The sequence below is a fragment of the Trachypithecus francoisi genome, unplaced genomic scaffold (assembly GCF_009764315.1).
Source record: "Trachypithecus francoisi isolate TF-2019V2 unplaced genomic scaffold, Tfra_2.0 Contig00202, whole genome shotgun sequence".
NCBI lineage: Eukaryota > Metazoa > Chordata > Mammalia > Primates > Cercopithecidae > Trachypithecus > Trachypithecus francoisi.
In genome coordinates, this window is record NW_022680505.1 from 125,659 (window position 1) to 131,658 (window position 6,000).

The following is a 6,000-nucleotide window of genomic DNA, read 5'->3' on the forward strand; positions in this document are numbered from 1 at the left end:
TTTATTGCTAGTTTATGTCCTTTGATTCTTAATGGTGTTTTAGTATTTTTAACTATCTGTAAAAGCTTTTTATATATAAAAAAATCAAGCTTAGCCTTTGTTTTTGTTATTGTTGTTGCAAATAATTTTCTCACATATAATAAATATATATATATGGGGTCTGTTGAGAAACAAAAGCTAAAGATTGTTATGTATTCACTTTTGTCAGTCTTTTTGTTTGTGACTTCTAGCTACTGGCAGTTCCAGGAACTCCAGTTCCTGGTAGTTCCAGGAACTCCAGCTTGATTCATAGGACTGTCTGAATTTGTTTCCCTTCCCTCCATGTGGAAAAAAAAGAGTTTGGACAAACGGAGGCAAGATGGTGCAGTTCCGAGTTCTTCACTGTCAACTTTCCGGTGCCTGGGAAAGACACGGGTTGACTGCGCAGGTGCAACCCGACCTCCAATGGAGACAAACTGGAACTCGCCCACCCACGACTATGGACCCGCCCCTGACCCGCCTATGTCCCGCCCACTGCCCGCCCACTCCCGGCCCAGGACATAAAAGCCGTTCTGGCGGGCAGGCAGAGAGAACTTCCGCGGCCCCTCCTCCTGCCCGGGACCGGGAACCTCACCCGAGAGTGTCGGAGTGAACTTCCTCGGCCTGTCCTCCTGCCCTGGACCCAGGAACCTCGTCGGAGAACGCAGGACTGAACTTCCTTGGCCCCTGCTCCTGGGCGGACCTAGGAACGTCACCGGAGAACGCGGGAGCATCTTCCTCGGCCTCCATCACCAGAGGCCGGTGAACCTCGCCCCTCCCTCACATTGGTTTGTAAATAAAGTTTTTTTTTTGCCTTGTCTACTTCCCTTTTCTCTGGCATTTGCTCTGGGGGTCACATTAAAGCAAATCAGCTGGTGCCGAAACCCAGGAGGAGACCCCTCCTCAGGGCCCCCAAAGTCCGAGGAGCCTCCTCCTTCCACGTCCCAGACACACTAGGACCTGGACATCGCTTTCCTCACCTCCAAGTCTCCTAGGGGTGAGTACCTTCTGCCTGCGTCTCATATCCCTTGGCCAGAAGTCCTGCGCAGGCCCAAGGCTTTTTTTCGGGTCACCAGGTGACCCAGGGAAGTTCGCAAAGGCAGAGACGTCTGCCCAAAGGAACTCCATTCCGTTCCGTGGGAGACCCGTCCAGGACGGAGATGTCTGCCTGGAGGTAATCTCCATTCCAGCTCCAGGAGCCTCTCACTGGTCTCTGGTGGCTTCAAAGGATGCTTTGTAGCCAGGTAGAGTTCAGTTTCTGTTTCCACCTAGTGGGGAGAGGAAGGCAATGGGAAACCCCCAATCCAAAATACCTAGAGACTCCCCTTTAGAGTGTCTTCTAAAAAACCTCAAAACTTTGCAATTAGAACAAGATTCAGGCGAAAGCAACTGGTGTTCCTCTCCACTGTGGCGTGGCCACAATATAAATTAGACAATCAGTCTCAATGGCCGCCTGACAGCACTGTAGACCATAACATTTTAACTGACCTCAGTAGTTTTTGTCAATGCTTAGGTAAGTGGTCTGAAATTAATTATATACAAGGATTTTGGGCCTTGCGTTCTTGTCCGGACCTGTGTGGCCAGTGTTCTTTGGCTCAAACCATGTTGGCTAAGGATGCAGGCCTAACAAAGTCCGAAAAAGAGGAGTCATCTTTCCTGTCTGAGTTGCCCGAAGACCTTACTTCCCCTCCCTCCCTTCCACTCCCGCCATATACCCCACCTCCCCCTCCCACTTCGGCCCCACCTCCTCTTTTGGCTCCACCTCCCCCTCCCGCTCTGGCGGTTGTTCCGCCTCCCTCCTCAACCCCTCCCACCATTGTTGAGGCTACACTTCCCTCTGACCCCTCAGCACTTCCGCCTGGTCATCTTAGCTCGCCTATCTCTGCCCATACCATCTCTAAAGATTGCCTAACTGCCCCCCTCCTACTCCCACCCTATCCAACCCCTCTGCGGTCTTAGCAACCTTGTGTGAGGTGGCCAGAGCAGAGGACGTAGTTAGAGTTCATGTTCCCTTCTCACTAGCAGATCTTTCAAAGATTGAAAAATGCTTAGGAGATTTTTCTGCCAACCCCACAGTTTATACCAAAGAATTTAGATACCTTTGTCAGACCTACGATTTAATCTGGCATGATCTCCAGGTTATTCTTACCGCTACTCTAAACCCTGAGGAGCAAGAGCGCATCCTAGTGGCCGCCAGGCAGCATGCCAACCAATTACAATTAACAGACCCTGAGTTCCCACTAGGGGAACAAGCAGTCCCCTCTATAAACCCAGACTGGAACTATCAAGTAGGCCAGCCAGGCTGCCGAAGATGAGATATGATGACTCAATGTCTTCTGGCTGGTATGCAGGTGGCCTCAAATAAGGTAGTAAATTTCAATAAACTAAAAGAAATTATTCAAGGTCCAGATGAGAACCTGGCCACATTTTTAAACAGGCTAACTGAGGCTTTAATTCAATACACTCGGTTAGACCCAGCTTCCCCAGCCGGGGCCACTATTTTAGCATCATATTTTATTTCACAATCGGCCTCGGATATTCGGAAAAAACTCCAAACGGCAGAGGATGGACCCCAAACTCCTATTCAAGACCTAGTCAAGTCAGCCTTCAAGGTCTATAATTCAAGGGAGGAAACGGCTGAGGCCCAATGACAGGCCCGCCTAAGGCAGAAGGTACAGCTCCAGACTCAAGCCTTAGTTGCTGATTTGCAGCCTAGCTGTAACCCAAAACTGGAGAGCAAAATCCCTGGAGGCTCAAAGACAATAAAAGGCGCTTGCTATCAATGCAGTAACCCAGGGCATTGGGCTAATAGATGTCCCCAGAGTCCCCAACTGTCTGAGCCAGTGCGGCCATGCTACAAGTGCGGCCATGCTAAAAGTGTGGAGTAGCTGGACAGTGGGCTAAAAAGTGTCCTAACCCCCGTCTGCCAACAACTCCTTGTCCAGCATACCACGAAGAAGGGCACTGGAAGTCTGACTGCCCCACCATGAAAATGGGCATGGCACCTCACGTGATGTCCCTTCTCAGGACACTGGGAGCTCTTTCCAGCTCTTACATCTGGATGACAACTGAAGGTGCCGGGACTCGGGGACCCCCATCGCCCTCTCCGAGCCGCGGGTAACTCTCCTGGTAGCAGATAAGAAAATTAATTTTTTAATCGACAGTGGGGCTACCTATTCTGTTTTGCAGTCTTTCGAAGGGCTTAGCCTTCCCTCCAATATTTCTGTTGTAGGAGTCAATGGCTCCCCGTCCAGTCTTCAAAAAACCCACCCCTTAATTGCTTCCTGGCCAACAACTATTTTGCACACTCATTCCTCATTATCCCCTCATGCCCCACTCCCGTACTGGGCCGAGATGTTTTAAGTCAACTGAAAGCCTGTATCTCCATCCCTACTAGCACCCCCTCAATCATACCTGCCATCTGCTTCTAGTATTGACTAACTCAAATGACTCCAACAATCCTACTGTTTCCCCCCGATTTCCCCATTCCTATCGACCCCCAAGTGTGGGACACCTCCACTCCTTTCGTGGCGGAACATCATCCACCAATACTATAAAACTTAAGAAACCATCTCAGTTTCCAACCCGTCCACAGTTCTCTCTCTCTCCACAGCACTTACGAGGACTAAAACCAATCATTACTAGGTTACTCAGCCAACACATCCTCATCCCCATTCACTCTCCCTGTAACACCCCAATCCTACCTGTAAAGCAGGCAGATGGAACTTTTCGATTAGTGCAGGATCTTCGTCTTATCAACGAAGCTGTTTGTCCCACCCATCCGATAGTTCCCACCCCCTCTACCCTTCTTTCTCTCATTCCACCTAATACAACACACTTTACTGTACTGGATCTAAAAGATGCATTTTTCACTATTCCCCTGCACCCAGATTGTCATTTACTTTTGCTTTTACATGGGAAGACTCAGACACCCATACCTCCACCCAACTGACATGGACAGTGCTTCCCCAAGGGTTCCGAGACAGCCCCCATTTCTTTGGGCAGGCCCTAGCAAAAAACTTACCCTCCTGTCCTCTTACCAATAGTAAAATTCTCCAATATGTAGATGACCTTTTACTCTGTAGTCCCATGGGACAGGACTCTCTTTTAGACACTGCGATCCTCCTTAATCATCTAGGATCCAAAGGTTACCGAATATCCAAACACAAAGCTCAACTCGCACAACAATGTGTCATATATTTAGGTATTGAGATCACTCCTACGACGCGCTCACTTACTACAGACCGCTTAACTCTAATACAAAATCTTTCTCCTCCTCAAGATGCTAAGGAAATTCAATCCTTCCTAGGCCTAGTAGGATTTTTCAGACACTGGATTCCTAATTTCGGAATCTTGGCTAAGCCTCTATATGCAGCTGTCAAGGAGACTCCCCAAGGACCTTTGTCTAACCCAAAGTTAATCTATAAACATTTCACTTACCTGAAAAACTGCCTTCTCTCACATCCTACTCTCTCACTCCCAGACTTCCAACGCCCCTTCCAGCTTTTCACAGATGAAAGACAAAAAGTTGCAGTGGGTCTTTTAGCCCAATCTATAGGTGCCACCTACCGCCCCGTGGCATATCTATCTAAACAATTAGACCCCACCGTACAAGGGTGGCAGCCCTGTCTTCGGGCCCTGGCAGCAGCAGCCTTTCTAACCCAAGAAGCAAAGAAACTCATTAGGGATGATAACCTAACCGTCTTCTCTACTCACTGCCTTCAAGATCTTATTGCCCACAGAAGTATTAGCCATCTAACCCCATCCAGACTCCAACTCTTTCACCTCCTATTCATAGAGGACTCCACCATTGCCCTAGGAGTCTGTTCCTCTCTGGATCCAGCAACCCTAATTCCTGACCCTCTCAAGCAACCTAGTACTGAACACTCCTGTCCAGAACTTTTAGAGGCCCAACCACCTAGTCACTTACATTTACATGACCAGCCATTGGAAGGCTCACAGTTAACCCTATTTGTAGACGGCAGTTCTTTTATAAATTCTCTAGGAAACAGACAGGCAGGATACATGGTAGTTATATCTTCTGTTGTCCTAGAAGCTAAGCCTTTACCACAAGGAACAACATCACAGCAGGCAGAACTTATCGCACTAACCAGGGCTCTCTCCTCCTATCCAGAGGAAAAATGGTAAACATATACACAAACTCCAAGTATGCCTTCTTGATTGCACACATGCACTCTGTCATCCGGAAAGAGAGAGGGTTCCTAACCACCAGTGGTACCCCTATAGTCAACAAAAAACAGATACTCAAACTACTAGACACTTTATCAGCACCTTCCAGAGCAGCCATCATACACTGTAAATGTCATCAGACTCCATCTAACTCGGTGGCAGCTGGCAATAACTTTGCCGACACCACTGCCAAGTCGGTAGCCGGATTCTCCACTCCCATGCTTCCCTCTATTTGTTTTCTCTCTCCTCAATATACCCCTACTTATACCAAGAGGAAAAGACCAAACTATTACAAGATCCAACAGCAAAACTAGCCACAGACAATTGGATTTACCTCAATAATAAATTAGTTATTCCTAAAACTCAGCTCCACACCATTCTAAAAGACATACATAATTCCCTACACATAGGACCCAAAGCTTTATATAACCTCCTAAGCCCCCTCATTCACTGCCCCACACTCATGAAACACCTAATTATAATCAACTGACAGTGTTCCACATGTCTCAAGTCAAACCCTCAAGGCGCATTGCGCAACCCCCATCCGAGCCATCAACTCAGAGGGCACCAACCAGGCGAAGATTGGCAAATTGACTTTACCCACATACCAAGGCATAAAAAATTCAAGTATCTCTTAACCCTCATTGATACTTTTTCAGGATGGATAGAAGCCTATCCTACTACAGGAGAAACCACCAATATAGTTCTCTCCATAGTCACTGAACACATTATTCCTAGGTTTGGCCTCCCGCTCACTCTTCAGTCTGACAATGGCTCAGCATTCATCTCTAA